The sequence below is a fragment of the Zingiber officinale genome, chromosome 5B, assembly GCF_018446385.1.
Source record: "Zingiber officinale cultivar Zhangliang chromosome 5B, Zo_v1.1, whole genome shotgun sequence".
Lineage (NCBI taxonomy): Eukaryota > Viridiplantae > Streptophyta > Magnoliopsida > Zingiberales > Zingiberaceae > Zingiber > Zingiber officinale.
In genome coordinates, this window is record NC_055995.1 from 2,253,418 (window position 1) to 2,268,600 (window position 15,183).

Genomic DNA, 15,183 nt, shown 5'->3' on the forward strand with positions numbered 1-15,183 from the left:
GCTGCGTGCTTTACAAGTCTGGTCTTTTGGGTATCTTCCTAGATACGACCTTTCTTCTGGTCTGGTCACCACAACTTTTCCATGACAAATATGTCATTCTCTCTACTTGTCTAGGTGAAGGCACACGGAGCATAGAGAGCGACATCCATAAGTCCGCCATTTGATCGAAAGGGAAGAGACTCACAGATGCATCCTTTAGTCTTCCTTCGCATTTTTCTTTATCTCGGTAATGAAAACAGAGCGAAGTGATCAAATCCCAGCTAGTGATTGACTTTGGAGGGAATGACACTAGCTATCAGCAAAAGTGCAATGACTGATTTAGATTTTCTATATCTAACTCTATAATCCTCTCACAGCTGCTCAAATCCCTCTGCCATCGATCTCCACTTCCGTAATCATCTTTGTTTAGGTCAAATACCATGGATGGTCGAGCAATCAGTCAACGAATGGATTGACTCACACGTTCCCTAGAGATCTTCTGTGAGGGAGATGAGAGAATATGAAAGACACTCCAAAAGAGGATTAGACTGGCGCCGAGGAGTCTCGGTAGTCCATTCCGATGCTCAAATTAGTCTCTTGTACTTACTTTCTCGGGAGTTTATATAGAGCATCTCCACTTTGGATGTCGCACCATCCTTATATGGGTTGATGGAGGACCAGATCTAATAGTCGTTGGTTGCCCTTCCTTTCATCAAGCGTCGCGTGTTGGAAGGAGAACATCTAAAAGACCAGATTTGACAACCATATAACCATGTTTCCATTCACATGGTGACATGTGTTCTGGAATATTCCTCATCGTTGTCTGCAATGAGGCAATTATGCCGCTTCCACGTACGCACTATCATAGGGTGTAGGCCTAACCCAATGATGACGGAATGAGGTCGAGGTTGAGTGACCTTGAGGATAGACAAAATCAACGATTGAGACTGAAACATGGAAGATGCAAGGATCTAACACCGAGGCGTGGAAGGTGTCGATAGTTGAGACCGAGACCTGGATGATGTTGGGATCTGAGACTGAGACAAAGGATGTCGGTAGCTGAAACTGAGACTGATGCTTGGATGATGTCGAGATTTGAAATTGAGGTTTAGTTTAGGCCCAAGTGATGCCAGGATCACTACAAGAAAAAAGCCTAACAACAACGATTTTTCACTGTTGTCGTAGCCCCTTTAGAGTTGTTGTTAAATATCGTATTGTTAAAAGGGGTGCCCAAAGACAATAGTTTTTCACCGTTGTCTTTGAGCGTCTACCTTTAATAACAGGGTCTTCAACAACAGTTTTAAACTATCTACGACAACGGTGAAAAACCATTGTCTTTTTTAGATAAAAAATAAAAAAAATTAATACACAATTTTCTAATATTATAAATCATTCAAAATACTAAATTTCAAAATAAAATTTAATATATAATTTTTTAACATTCAAAAATAATATCTATAATATTCTGAAGAAATTTCATAAGCAACCAACAAAATTTCATAAGCAACCAACAAAATGATAACACTATTAAAACAAAGGTAGAACAATATAACACGAGATTTTCTACTTAGATGTCGGTGAAGAGGGATTGCTGCTCCTAGTGCTCCTTAATTTGTTAAAGTCTCTCCATTTTTTTAGCTTGTCGGCATTCTTCCCAATACTCTTGAGGACACCTATTCAAATAAAGATATATATTACAAATTAGAAACTAAACTGTACGCGTGATTCTAATTGCACTGCATAAATGTTACATAATCATAAAAACCATTTGATATAGTCATCTAACAGAAGTGCAAAAAGCGTTATCTATGTAATATAAATGGTAACCTCTTGAAACAATAGTAGGAATGACTGCAGTAATTACCTGAAACAACATAAATCGTTAGTTTTGAAGGCAGAGTAGAGAGATGTCATGCAACTTTTAGAAATCAATGCAACATAATCTTAAAGAATAACATTATAGCAAGAAAAAAGATGCTAAAAAGAGCAGTAGATTGAAACTGAAAAAACCACCAAAGAGCCTTTAATATGTACAAAACACCTTTTAGCTTCATGTTGAATACAAATTGAACATAATCGAATGAATCAAGATGCAAATATTGCAAATGTAAGTTAGAAAAAAAACTAAGAAATGATAAAGTAACTGTAATTTAATCTAACTTACGATTTAATTCTAGATTTAGAGAAGTAATAAGTGTAAGCTTTTCTAGATCACCATGTACAGAAACTGAAATATTAATAGGGTCATTACTTGTCAACACATGATGTTCCTAAGAGGAAGAAATGAACTTTAGAAATAAGACCAAAGAACAAATACATTAGCTGCAAGCATAGAATATGCGTGGGTGATTACATCAAAGGTAGACTATAAGCATTGTTAATTAAGAAAATGAGGAAGGAAATGAATGAGATTTTCTACTTAGATGTCGATGAAGAGGCAGCACTACAGATATTGCAATACAACAAAAAATAATTCTTTTTTCTCAAACTAGTAAAGGAAAATAAAAGGACTAATGATCTATAAGTGTGAAGGTCTAATATGAGATTTAATGTTCACAGATTGCAACAATAACTTCACCTTGCTTGGTAGCTGAGGAGGAAAAGGAGTATATGGTTTCTTCTCCTTAGCCTTTACTTTCCTTTGAACATTCTTCCTTGATAGTGATCTTCAAAATTATATTAATTGTCAAGATGCATGCTATAAAACTGTTCAAACAATCACTTAGATAAAGTATACTGATATAATTTTTGATACTATCACTACAAGCCAAGTTTGATTTTCAAAAACTCAATGTAAATGGGAAAGAAAAAACACAAAACTCTTATATGGTACAAGAACACAAAAAAACTAATTATTTATCCTTAGAACTAGATGAATAGAGACACGTGTTAAAGACTGTCAAGTGATATGCAAACACAAGCAATGTGATTGGTAGTGTAAAACATACAAGTACATACTTTAACTTGTTGTCAATTTGAGTGTAAGCTTCCAAATAAGAGTTGTCTATTTCATAAACCACAGTAGCATAGTTAGGCAATCCAAAGGTCTGAGAATTATGACTTTAAAAATGATGACAGTTAGGGCTGTAAACAAACCGAGCCGAGCCGAGCTTTGGGGTGTTCAAGCTTGTTTGATAAGATAACCGAGCCGAGCCGAGTTTAAAATGAACCAAGCTTTTGAAATGAGTGTTCAAGCTTGGCTTGATTTATTTTTTATGAGCTTGAGCTTGTTTGAAGCTTGGCTTGAGCTTGGTTCGTTTATATGTTATCAAGCTCTCAATTCAAGCTTGGCTTGAGCTTGGTTCGTTTATATGTTATCAAGCTCTCAATTCAAGCTTGGCTTGAGCTTGGTTCGAGCTTGGCTTGAGCTTGGTTCGTTTAGATGTTATCAAGCTCTCAATTCAAGCTTGGCTTGAGCTTGGTTCGAGCTTGGCTTGAGCTTGGTTTGAGCTTGGCTCATTTAGATGTTATCAAGCTCTCAATTCAAGCTTGTTTGATTGTTTGAAACTTTTAATTGTTTAATTGGTTATTAAGATTGATAATTTAAATTTATTTATTTTATTTTATTATTTATTTATCATATTGAAAAGAATTTTATTAATAAATATTGTTCGTGAACATTGTTCACGAACGTTGTTCACGAACATTGTTCACGAACATTGTTCACGAACATTGTTCACGAACGTTAACGAGCTGAACACATATGTGTTCAAGCTTGTTTGTTTAGCTTAACGAGCTGTTCAAGCTTGTTTGTTTAATTAATCTAATGTATATTGAACGAACATAAACAAGCTCTTACCAAGCCGAACACCAAGCTTGTTCACGAACGCTTGGTTCATTTACAGCCCTAATGACAGTAGAAAGGGGAATTTCAACAATAATGAGCTTCTGTTCGTGAACTAAAAAATAGCTGAAAAATTTCATCTTTATGTTGAGACATTCAAAGAACGAGATAATATCATGCATGCAGAGGTAAAATTCAATGAATAACCAAACAACACCACAATAAAACTGTTCATTAGTGGTGTAATATTTTCGCCGCTAAACCAAACAAATACTTACCTTTCACTCATATATATGGTCATGTCATCAGTACAATATTTTTTTTGAAAAAAAACTGCACCATAAAAATAATCTTGCAGAGAACATGAACCTCACAATCAATAGGAAGAAAATCATAAAAAGGATGGAGAAAGAAAAATAACAAGAAGCGCTCAATTGTAAAATTTTCCTAACCCGTAAGGTGAACAATCTATCATTGATCTAGACTTCTTTGGTCAAAAAGTAGGCTACAATCCCAAATTAAGCATCATAGATGTATAATTCCATCAAAAGAACTAACTCGCTGTCCAAAAGTAAGTTAAAAAATGCATAAAATGATTTAGAGACCTAACAAAACCTAATCTTAATCTAATTAGAAAACTCTAATTAGCTCCACCCAACCTATTCAATACTTGAAAGTTAATCAACATATCCTTACCATCTGACTCTAATTAACATAATCAATCACACATAGATTACATCTCCAAATCTGAGAGAGTAGGTCAATAGTATAAGAGTAAGGAAATTCATTACCTAACTCTTCTTCTTTGACAATGCGATGACGTCCAAAGGTCCCTAGCAGTGGCACGGTGGCCAGGGGTTGACTTTGATTGCTCGGTCTTAGGTGGCGTCCCCACTGGCTGGTGCAGGGAGGTGGGAGCTCTTAGGGCACCAGAACAAAAATTAGGGCTGGTTGCTTACCTTCGAAGCCCTAAGGCAACCTCACGCCGGTGATCGGATGGCTCTAGCTTGATCCCACGGCACCAAAACAAAAATTAGGGCACGGCTATACCTTAGACGTCGGCGACGATCCAGGGGAAATCAGAGCACAGGGAACCTACGCACTCCCTCGATCAACGGCGTTGTCGATCTGTCCTCAAGCCAAGGCGATGACGGCTTTGCGAAGGAAGGGAGAGCTCGGCAGTGTCGGCATCGCGTGAGAGAGGAGAGGGAGGACTCGGCGACAGAAAAACCTAGGGCTCGGGTGGAAAGAGTTGAGAAGAAGAAGAGATCAGGATGATCCGAGCTTCGATCTCTAGCAAGCTCCAGCGACATGCTACCAGTCGACGTCGACGATCATCGGAGGTAGAACTTTGTTGCCCGTCGCCTTAGTGTTGTCCGCGAGAAAGAACAGAGGAAGAAGGGAAGAAAGGAAAAGGTTCGGGAGAGGTGAGGAACTCGGGTCGGGATCGGCGTTAGGGAAAAATAATAAGAAAAGGAATATAAATAATTAAATATTTCCTCATTTAAACTGGTATCTCAAACATGCCTTATCTGTACCCGTAATTTCGTCCCCTCAAAATACGTCGCATGAGCTCCGAAAAATTTCCAGAAAATTTCTAAAAATTCTGAAAAAATTCTATAAGGCTTCGCAGCGTCCTTGTTGTTGTCGGTATTATCTTTTAATAGTTCTTGTACTTGATATTGTAATTCTATTTACGAACTATTAGTAATTTCCCAATGAAAGTACTCAACGAGTGCGGGCCTTGGAGTAGAAGTCGACAAAAGCTCCGAATCAAGTAAAATTGGTTTGTGTTAGCATTGCTTTTTATTTCCACTACGTACTCACTATGATTTGTTTTTAATCGCTATTCACCCCCCTCTAACGAACTTTCATGATCCAACAAAAACAACTTAACTTTGGACCCTTTGACATAATCAAAACACAGGTTCGATCGTCGGATGCTTCCCGCACTAATATACCCAGGCCTCCCAACCTCAGATGTTGCAGTTTAGGAATAATCCCATAGGTTATATCTCCGGAAAGACCCAGGTCTCCCCAACGTCGAATGTTGCAGTTTGGGAACAACCTCATTGGGTACATCCCTGGAAAGACCTAGGCTCCCCCAATTTTGGATGTCACTACTTGGGAACAATACCTATGAGTACATCATCCGTCAACTAACGTAGCATAGAAACACCCTGATTAGGGAATGCCTTAACTTTCTGTCCTAGGCTACGAGAGCCTCTTTGCTTGTGAAGATTTCCCCTATACTTGTCTTTCTTAGGCTGCGAGAGCCTCCCTACTTGCATAGATCTCCCCTAGACCTGACTATCCTAGGCTGTGAAGCTTCCTTGCTTGTGGAAATCTCCTCTAGATCCATCTATCCTAGGCTATGAGATCCTCCCTACTTATGGAGATCTCTCCTAGATTCGACTGTCTTATGTCGTCGATAAATGTGCCCTCTAACTTATAACCCCTCTGATCATTCTATCTTATTACTCTCATTAACAATTATCATTTGCATTCACATCTCTTTAGTTAGCACCCCCCCCCCCCCCCCCCCCAGGTGGTGTTGATTCTTAGGTCGTGACTACGCCACAGGCTGAGGAATTCATGTCAGAATTTGGGTTCTTTCTATCAATAGATTCAATTATTCTTATTAGTTGTAATTAGGATCTGTTTACTATGAGGTGTGGATTGAGAAAGGAAAGGATTTCTTATGGAAAAAAAAATCCTTTCATGTGAAGGAAGAGAAAATAAAGGAAAGAAGACGGGAGAGAAGAGAATCCTCAAGGAAAAGAAAAAAGAAAAACTCGCGAAAGGGGGAAAAAATAACTTGAGCATGGCAAAGGCAGAGGCAAAGGCAGAGGCAAAGACAGAGGCAGAGGCAGGAGTGGAAGCGGATGTGCATGATCTCGCCTCCATAATGAAGAGACTTGAACAAGAAATCACCCTCCTCTCTCCGTCGCCCGTGCATGCGCCTGTGGACCTCCTCGACCTAGAGTTAGAGAGCGGATGCCCATTGACTGTATAGAGGCATTCCATCTCGTTCATTATTCCACAAAGTGAGTTTTTGGAATATGAGATGCTTCAGGTCTTTGGATCTCTCTCTCTCAGTCTCATAGTGCTCCTCTTTGTTGTTGCCTCTGTGGCTGATGGCCACCGAGAGGCAAGACAACAATGTCTACGACAAGGTGGAGTTCAATGACATCTCTCCGGATTCAGGTTAATACCAAATCAATTACCATCCTTGGTTTTACTTGATTCCCTTCTGTTTTGATTTCCCTCAATGCTCTCTCAACAACGTTGCTCAAGTATTTGGTTTCCAAAAATGCCATCGCCTTCATCTACGTAGCCGCCTATGTTCTCAAGGCTTGCCTTGGACGCTTCAACGTTCACAGTCTCTTCTTCGTGTTGGACCAGGTCATACTTTAAATCCGCCTTAGGAGGAGACATGCATGAGGGAGCGAGGTTGCTCGACGCCAGAGAATTACAGGAACCTGAGTTGGGACTTGAGAGAGGCTTGAGACAAAAATGACATTCTAGGCTTCGAGTGTAGGATGCCAACGGTGACGAGGAGGTGGACATGACACCAATGGCTCGTGCGATTGAGGGTGAGAGAGAAATGACTTTGCTTCTTCCGATTTGGGCAGATAAAAAAAGTCTAAAAATCAATCTGTGGACGAATTCATAAATCCGTCCATCTATTATTTCATACCAAGTAAACAACAAAGAAATAAATAATCCATCATCTCTTACTAAATAAACAATGAAACATTTTCATTGCGAAAAACTTTCCTCAGTTTTCTAAATTTATCATTCCAAGTAAATAGAGGATTAATGTCAGATACTAATAGAAAGAAATGATGTGTGCCAGTGACGGGTAATGTTTTGTCTAAATCCAAAGTTAACCCAACCACAAGTTTCCTACTCTAGTCCATTCACTAACATGGCAGTGGAAGAAGATTCTTCCCCTAACACGTACAGGGCATGTCTGACCCACTCCTCCCTCTCACCTTATGGACAACACACAAGGGATGGGTGGCAACTGATATGGCAGTGACACTAGGTCTTTCCCCTAACACATGACAAGGCATGTCCAACCCACTCCTTCTCACCTGATGGACGATGCCCAAGGGGATAGATGATAACTGGACTAACAACTTATGTGGCGACTTCATTACGAATTATATAACCAATTACATGTTGGCCAAATAAGCTCTTTTCTCTCTTCAACTCCACCTCGGACTCTATGAATTTTTCCCAGTCAACGTGGTGGTTGACTCCCCTGAATACTATTCTTCTTTTTCCCTTTACTCTACTAAAATCCCTTCCCCAACATAAGGTTATTGTTCCGGCGGCTTGTAATTAACAACTCTTTCTCCGCGGAAGACTCTTTCTCTCCTAGCTCAAGCCTTTCTCTTAGAGAAGATAAACCATGTTTTTCCGCATTTTGCTGACTTAAGCATCGAAGGGGTAAAACCGGTACTACCAACCCCACCAACCCCCATTGATGTGTATTAATTTCTCATATGGGAGGTATTGCTCAGTCTCGCTGAATTGCTATTGAAGAGTAGCCTAAGGTGAAGTAGAAGAAACTTTGCTAGCAAGAATCCGCAACTTGGTGGCAAGCCTGGTAGTTCAGAGCCTCAAAGAAGGAAAATCTATCCGCATCAGATTGATTTAGATTTTCAATATCAAATTCTATAATCTTCTCATAGTTGCTCATATGATTCTTTCGGGCCCCAGAGGCTATGGTACAATGGAAGGGTACCAAGTTATCACTCAAGTATTCACGGTTTGATTCCAGCTATGACACATTTGTAGGAATTTTTCCTTTAAATAGGACATGTAACCACGGGATACTGGCTTCTGGGCCCCCACCATGAGTGCTTCCTGATTTATCCTGGCGACAATGAAAAATTTTCATAGAACCGAATTAGTCACCCAAGTTTGGTTATCTGCTTTATAATTTTTTTATATGAATTTTTTAGACTCGCTACTAGCTCTAACATGGTTACAAAAGTGGAGCAGTTGCTGTATATAATTCTTTTAAGGCTTCTACATTGGTGGAATTTGTTGGGTGTTATAACATTCAATTGATGTTAAAACCAATATCAGTGGGTGTTTAACACTCACAGAACATCATATAACTGAACACGTTCAAAATATTTTTTTTTATAAAAAAAATTCTCACTCTAGTGTGTAAATGCACACACTAGAGAGAGAAACCCACCATGTGCTTTCCATTCTTGATGGGAGGGTGTGAGGGTGGTCGCAAAGTTGGCTCACTGGATATGGGTTCAAATCATGAGATGGGAGGGCCATGCCCTCCCATGACCCTCCCATGCTTGTTTATTAAAAATAATTATAAATTATAAATTTTAAAATTAAAAACCAACCAAATAAAATTGAATTGATGATATTTTATTGCCAAAGTATTTTTTGATGAGGTTAAAATAAAAAAAAATTAAATGACTAGTTAATAGTTATTTTAATAAAAAAAAAAAATCAAAATTTCATCTATAAATATTCATTACCTTACACAACTTATTTCAATCATTCAAATATCTAAATCCCTCTAAAAATCTTCTCTCGACTATTTACATCATCTCAATTTTATTTTGAATATTTATTTCTATAATGCTATTTTCCTTCAAAATAAATGAAAATAATCGAGGATTTTTTAGAAATTTCATAAATTACCAAAAATTGTTGGAAGAAAATATTTCTTCCCAAAATTTACAATTTCACCAAATTATCTATATTTTTTATATCCACTAAATTATCCACATAGTCCATACCCACCAAATAATCTATATGATCCATATCCATCAAATTATCCAAATAATTTGTATCTACAAAATTATTTATCTAATCCATATGCAACCGGTATGTTTTTTTACTTCTCTGATGGAAAATGAACCGTTTACTTCGATTTTTGTTCCAGAGACTTAACTGTTTGATCATGAATCCCTAATTGAACTCACAAATTTGGTGAAGGTAGATTCTAGCACTACGGGTAGAAGAAAGCGATCAATATGGAGTGAGGTTGAAGATGAGGTTTTAGCGAGATCGTTTGTCACTATCAGTAATGATCCAATCATCGACAATAATCAGAAGGTTGATGCTTTATGGGGGCGTGTTGAAAGCTATTACAATGAGAATTGTCCTTCAGGTACACCTAATAAAATTGCAAGTGTCATACGATCACACTAGCACAATGCTATATGATCCTATCTGAAGCTTGCGAGGTGGTGCGCTGACCTCGATGAACAGTGATTTCTTATGAAGATGAACTTCTGAAGATCCAGAAGAGTTCCTCAACGATCCTATGTACAGTGAGATGAGCCAACAAAGAGTTAGTGACCTAGCACTAGAGTGGGGATCCCTGGTTAGACCCTCCGACGCTCAAGTCAGTTCCTCTCTTGAAGGTAGAAGAAGAAGAAGAAGAAGAAGAAGAAGAAGAAACAAAGTAACTCAAGTACTTGGAAACAAAGTTTTGGATGTTAGAACTTGGTTACCTTGCCAACGGAGAGAATCCTCCTTTTTATACTACCTCATATAACCTTCGTAGTCATGAGGTGGTCCCTAGTTTATTAGAGTTTGTTAGAAGATGAAGTCATCCTCTAGACTTCGTGTAATAATCCTTTAAGGAATAATTTTTGTACCCTATATGTACCTTTTTTGTTGTTTGTGACTCATATTCATGATAAAGTATGCATAAGAACACGTCACTACAACTAAAGAAGCTTCTAGAAGATATTTTCGACCAAATTCGCTAGGCTGCCATACTTATGTACTTTTGTTAAGCATGTCTCAATCGGTCATTCAAGCCGGTCGTGTGTGTGTATATATATATATATATGCTGTCGGCTTGAATGACCGTCCGAGGCACGCTTATATATATATATATATATATATATATATATATATATATATATATATATATTGAGGATACCTTCTGTTAAGCGTGCCTCGGACGGTCATTCAAGCCGACTGTATATATATATATATATATATATATATATATATATATATATATATATATATATATATTGAGAATACCTTCTGTTAAGCATGTCTCAGCCGACTGCATATATATTGAGAATATCTTTTATTAAGCATGTTTCGGCTGGTCATTCAAGCCAGTCGTATATATATTAAGAATACCTTCTGTTAAGCATGTTTCAGCCAGGAATGTATTATGTGCTTTATAAGGTTAAAGACCTTTACGCTTGGTCGGGCTTTGTCTGGTCGAGCGCATGTAATCACATTGGTGCTCATTCGGCCTTCACTCAATCGGTAATATATTAAAATCTATATAAGGCTAAATACCTCTACGCTCGACCGAACTTTGTCTGGTAGAGCTCGTGTAAGCACATTGGTACTCGCTCGACCTTCACTCGGCCGGTAATATACTAAAAGCTTCTATAAGACTAAATACCTTTACGCTTGGCCGAGCTTTGTTAGGCCGAGCCCATGTAAGCACATTGGTGCTCGCTCAGCTTTCACTCGACCGTTAATATACTAAAAGTTGTATAGGGCTAAATACATTTACGCTCGGTCGAGCTTCGCCTGACCGAGCGCATGTAAGCACATTAGTGTTCGCTCAGCCTTCATTCGGTCGGTAATATACTAAAAGTTGTATAAGGATAAATACCTTTATGCTCGGTCGAGCTTTGTCTGGCCGAGCGCATGTAAGCACATTGGTGCTCGTTCGGCCTTCACTCGGCTGGTAATATACTAAAAGCTATATAAGACCAAATACCTTTATGCTCAGCTGGACTTTGTCCGGTCGAGCGCGTGTAAGCACATTGGTGCTCGCTTGACCTTCACTCGGCCGGTAATATACTAAAAGTTGTATAAGGCCAAATACCTTTATGCTCGGCTGGGCTTTGTCCGATCGAGCACGTGTAAGTACATTGGTGCTCGCTCGACTTTCACTCGGTCGGTAATATACTAAAAGCTTCTATAAGGCTAAATACCTTTACATTAGGATGAGCTTTATTAGGCCAAGCGTGTGTAAGTACATTGGTACTCGCTCGACCTTCACTCGGCTGGTAATATACTAAAAGCTTCTATAAGGCTAAATACTTTTATGCTCGGTCAGACTTTGCCTAACCGAGTGCCTGAAAAAGCCTTTTAATTGGTCATTTATTATTCTATTAATCATACATTCACTCAGCTATATACCCCTCTTATCTTTCTCGACCATGACCTCTACTTCATTTTCTAGGCCGATCCATCATAACTCATATCACTATACATACAAAAAAGGTATATTGCTTTAAAGTAAATTACAATAGTATTTATAGTGCATAATATAGCAATCATAGTGTTAAGGATATTTTACGGCTTGTGTATGGAAAATATCGTGAGGAAAATAACGATATTGCATTTAATCTCGAACATGCATGGAGTGTTACTATCCTGTGGTAGTTTTGATATGGTCAACCAAGTTAAGTTAGGTTCTGTGTATTTGATCCTTGTGTCTAAGCATGAAGGAGCTTAGGAACACAAGAAGTCGAGCAGAAGACGCAGCTAGGGAGAAGAATGACGCGGGAAGGGAGCCGATGAGCTCGGTGCATCCAAGGGACGAGGTGCTGTGGAAGAGTAAACCAGCGGATGAGAAGGACGTATGTAGTGGTCTGAGAGATGAGAAGTTGGGGAGGAAGGCTGCTCGAGGAGAAGGCCTGAAAATGGGTTCGGGTGAGCGCTATTTCGGTTGGCCGAAATCACCCAAGCGAACGGAGCAACGGAAGAGCAAAATGGAGCTGCTAAAGGTGCCTCCAATGCTGCTGGAGGTGCCCTCGTTCCTTTCTGGTGGAAGGCGCCTTCAAGCCTTCAATCACTTGAAGACACCTTAGATTGGGCAAAAATTGACCGTTGGCGAGGATAAAGTTTTATCCTCGCCCGCCGCGTTGGAGGCGCCTTCTAGTTTGTTGGAGGTGCCTTCCAACTCCGGATAGAATCTTCCAAAGACTATAAAAAGACCCTTGGAGTTAGGAAATAGATATCAACTCTTGTATTCATTTCCTAGCACTGTCTGAGCGTTCAACGAGTGTAAGAGGCTTCTCCGTCTTCATCGAAGGAGACTTTTAGTGATTTTCATTTGTTTTGGATTAACAACCACCTATGTTGTAACCAAGTAAAATTCCTTGTCTCTTCTTTCATTTTGTAGTTGTTTAATTTACTTGTTATAATTATACTGTTGCTATTAATCTTAGTTGAAAGTCGGGAAAAGTTCATTTTTTAACAGGCAATTCACCCCCCTCTTGCCGGTCCACCGAGATCAACAAGTGGTATCAAAGCAAGGTCACTTCAGAAAGGACTAGTCGCCACTAAAGCAACGAAACGATGGCCGGTTTAAGCATTCATCCACCAAAGTTTGAGGGAGACTTCGTGCAATGGAAATACCGAATGGAGGTATTTTTTAAAACAGACTTTGAGATCCTGTTTATTATGAAATATAGTTTTATAATCCCCAAGGACTAATATAGAGCTGGAAAAGAAGAGTGTTTATGGATGAAGAAAGAACAAGCTGACTTCGTGGTGAATGGTAAAGCAGAGTTCCATCTGCTGAGCGCCCTTCCGCCCGAGGAGGTCAATCGAATCGACAGCTATGAATCCACCAAAGAGCTTTAGGAAAAATTCCTAGAATTTCAGGAAGGTACTTCAGAAGTAAAGTTAGCAAGGTGAGACATCCTCTAAACCCATCTAACAAACCTACAGATGAACCATGGAGAAAAGGTAGCGCAACTCCAAGCACGGATCAAAGAACTCATCACTCTGCTCAATAATCTCGGAGAATCGGTAATGAACCGAGATTCAATCCGATACATGCTTAACACCTTCCTGAGAACTCCAAAATGGTCATCCTTAGTAGATGCATACTACATCTCTAAGGACTTCGACGTTGGTACACTAGAGAATTTGTTTTCTTCTTTTGAACTTCATGAAGCTCAATGTGCAGATTCTAAAGAAATCGAAAAGTTAAACACAATCTTACCTTGAAAGCCAAGAAGGAAGATCCAAACTCTGAAGCATCAATCGATGAAGACAAAGCAGCCCTAATGGTAAGAAAATTCAATAAATTTATTAAATCTAATAAATTTAATAAGTTGCAGGCAAAGAAACAAACTTGGAGCAAAATGAAGGTCCGGTGTTACAACTGCCAAGGAGAAGGGTATATTAAAGACGACTGCCCAGAACTAAAGAAAAAGGAGAAGGACAAGGGCAAAAGACTAATGAAATCTAAGCTCAAAACCTTGAAGCCGACGTGGGATGAAACAACATCATTAGAATTCGAAGTTGAAGCCTATGCCAGACTAGCCCTAATAGCAGACCATCAAAAGGAAGATGAAAGCAGCTTAGAGATGAGCATTGATGAAGGGGGAGGATTATCAGAGGAAAGCTGTGATGAAGGGGGAGCATCAGAATACGAGATAAGTCAGGCACGTGCCTTATCTCCTGAAAAGTCATTTCAATTTATTAAGATTCTTTACAAGGATTTAGTAAAATTATAAAAAAAAAATAAACTTGAAAAAACAATTAGCCAATGCATGCCCCTTAGATTTATTTGATAATTTAAAGTTAGAAAACGATAAATTGAAAATACAAATTGAAATTTTGAAAAATTAATATGCATGTTTGAAACTGAATAACTTTCAAAAACTAAAATTTAGAAAGTATGGTAGGCTAAATTGGTACATTAGAAAACACCTGGGATAAAATAGAAAAAATCCCCAAAAGTTACGTACCTCCCAAATTTTCAGTAAATCCAGTAGATAGGAACCTGCACTGGGTTCCAAGATTATACTTAGATTAAAATGTGATCATTCAATTTTTATAAAATAAAAAAAACACTTAGAAGTCTTAGAAAGAAAATTAAATATTTATTTTCTTTAAAAGACTTTGTCTAGAAGTGGTTGTTGTTCCAATACTCAAGAAGGTCTAGTGTCTCATCACAGCTAGAAGCCAATTATTAAAATTAATATTTAATTATCTAACTGTTAAGATGGTTAATGATTATAATTTTTTTTAAGATACCTCTAAAAAAGTGTTTTATATATTTTTTTGATGTGATCAAAGAGAGAGATAAGTATAAGTTAAGGGGGAGTAAGTATGTTTTTACTATTTTTTCAACTTTTTGCAATTTTTGTTAACTTAGTTAATTCTCTATATTGCAAGATTTTTTTTTTTGCAACCTGTTATTATTCTGTAAGACCCTAACTTTAACTTGGGTTGATGCACATCAACAAGGGGGAGATTGTTAGTATCCCGTGGTAATTTTGATGTGGTCAACTAAGTTAAGTTATGTCTTTGTATTTGATCATTGTGTCTAAGTATGCAGGAGCTTAGGAACATAGGAAGTTAAGCGGAAGATGTAGCTAGCGAGAAGGATGGCGCGGGAAGGGAGCTGACGGGTTCGGTGC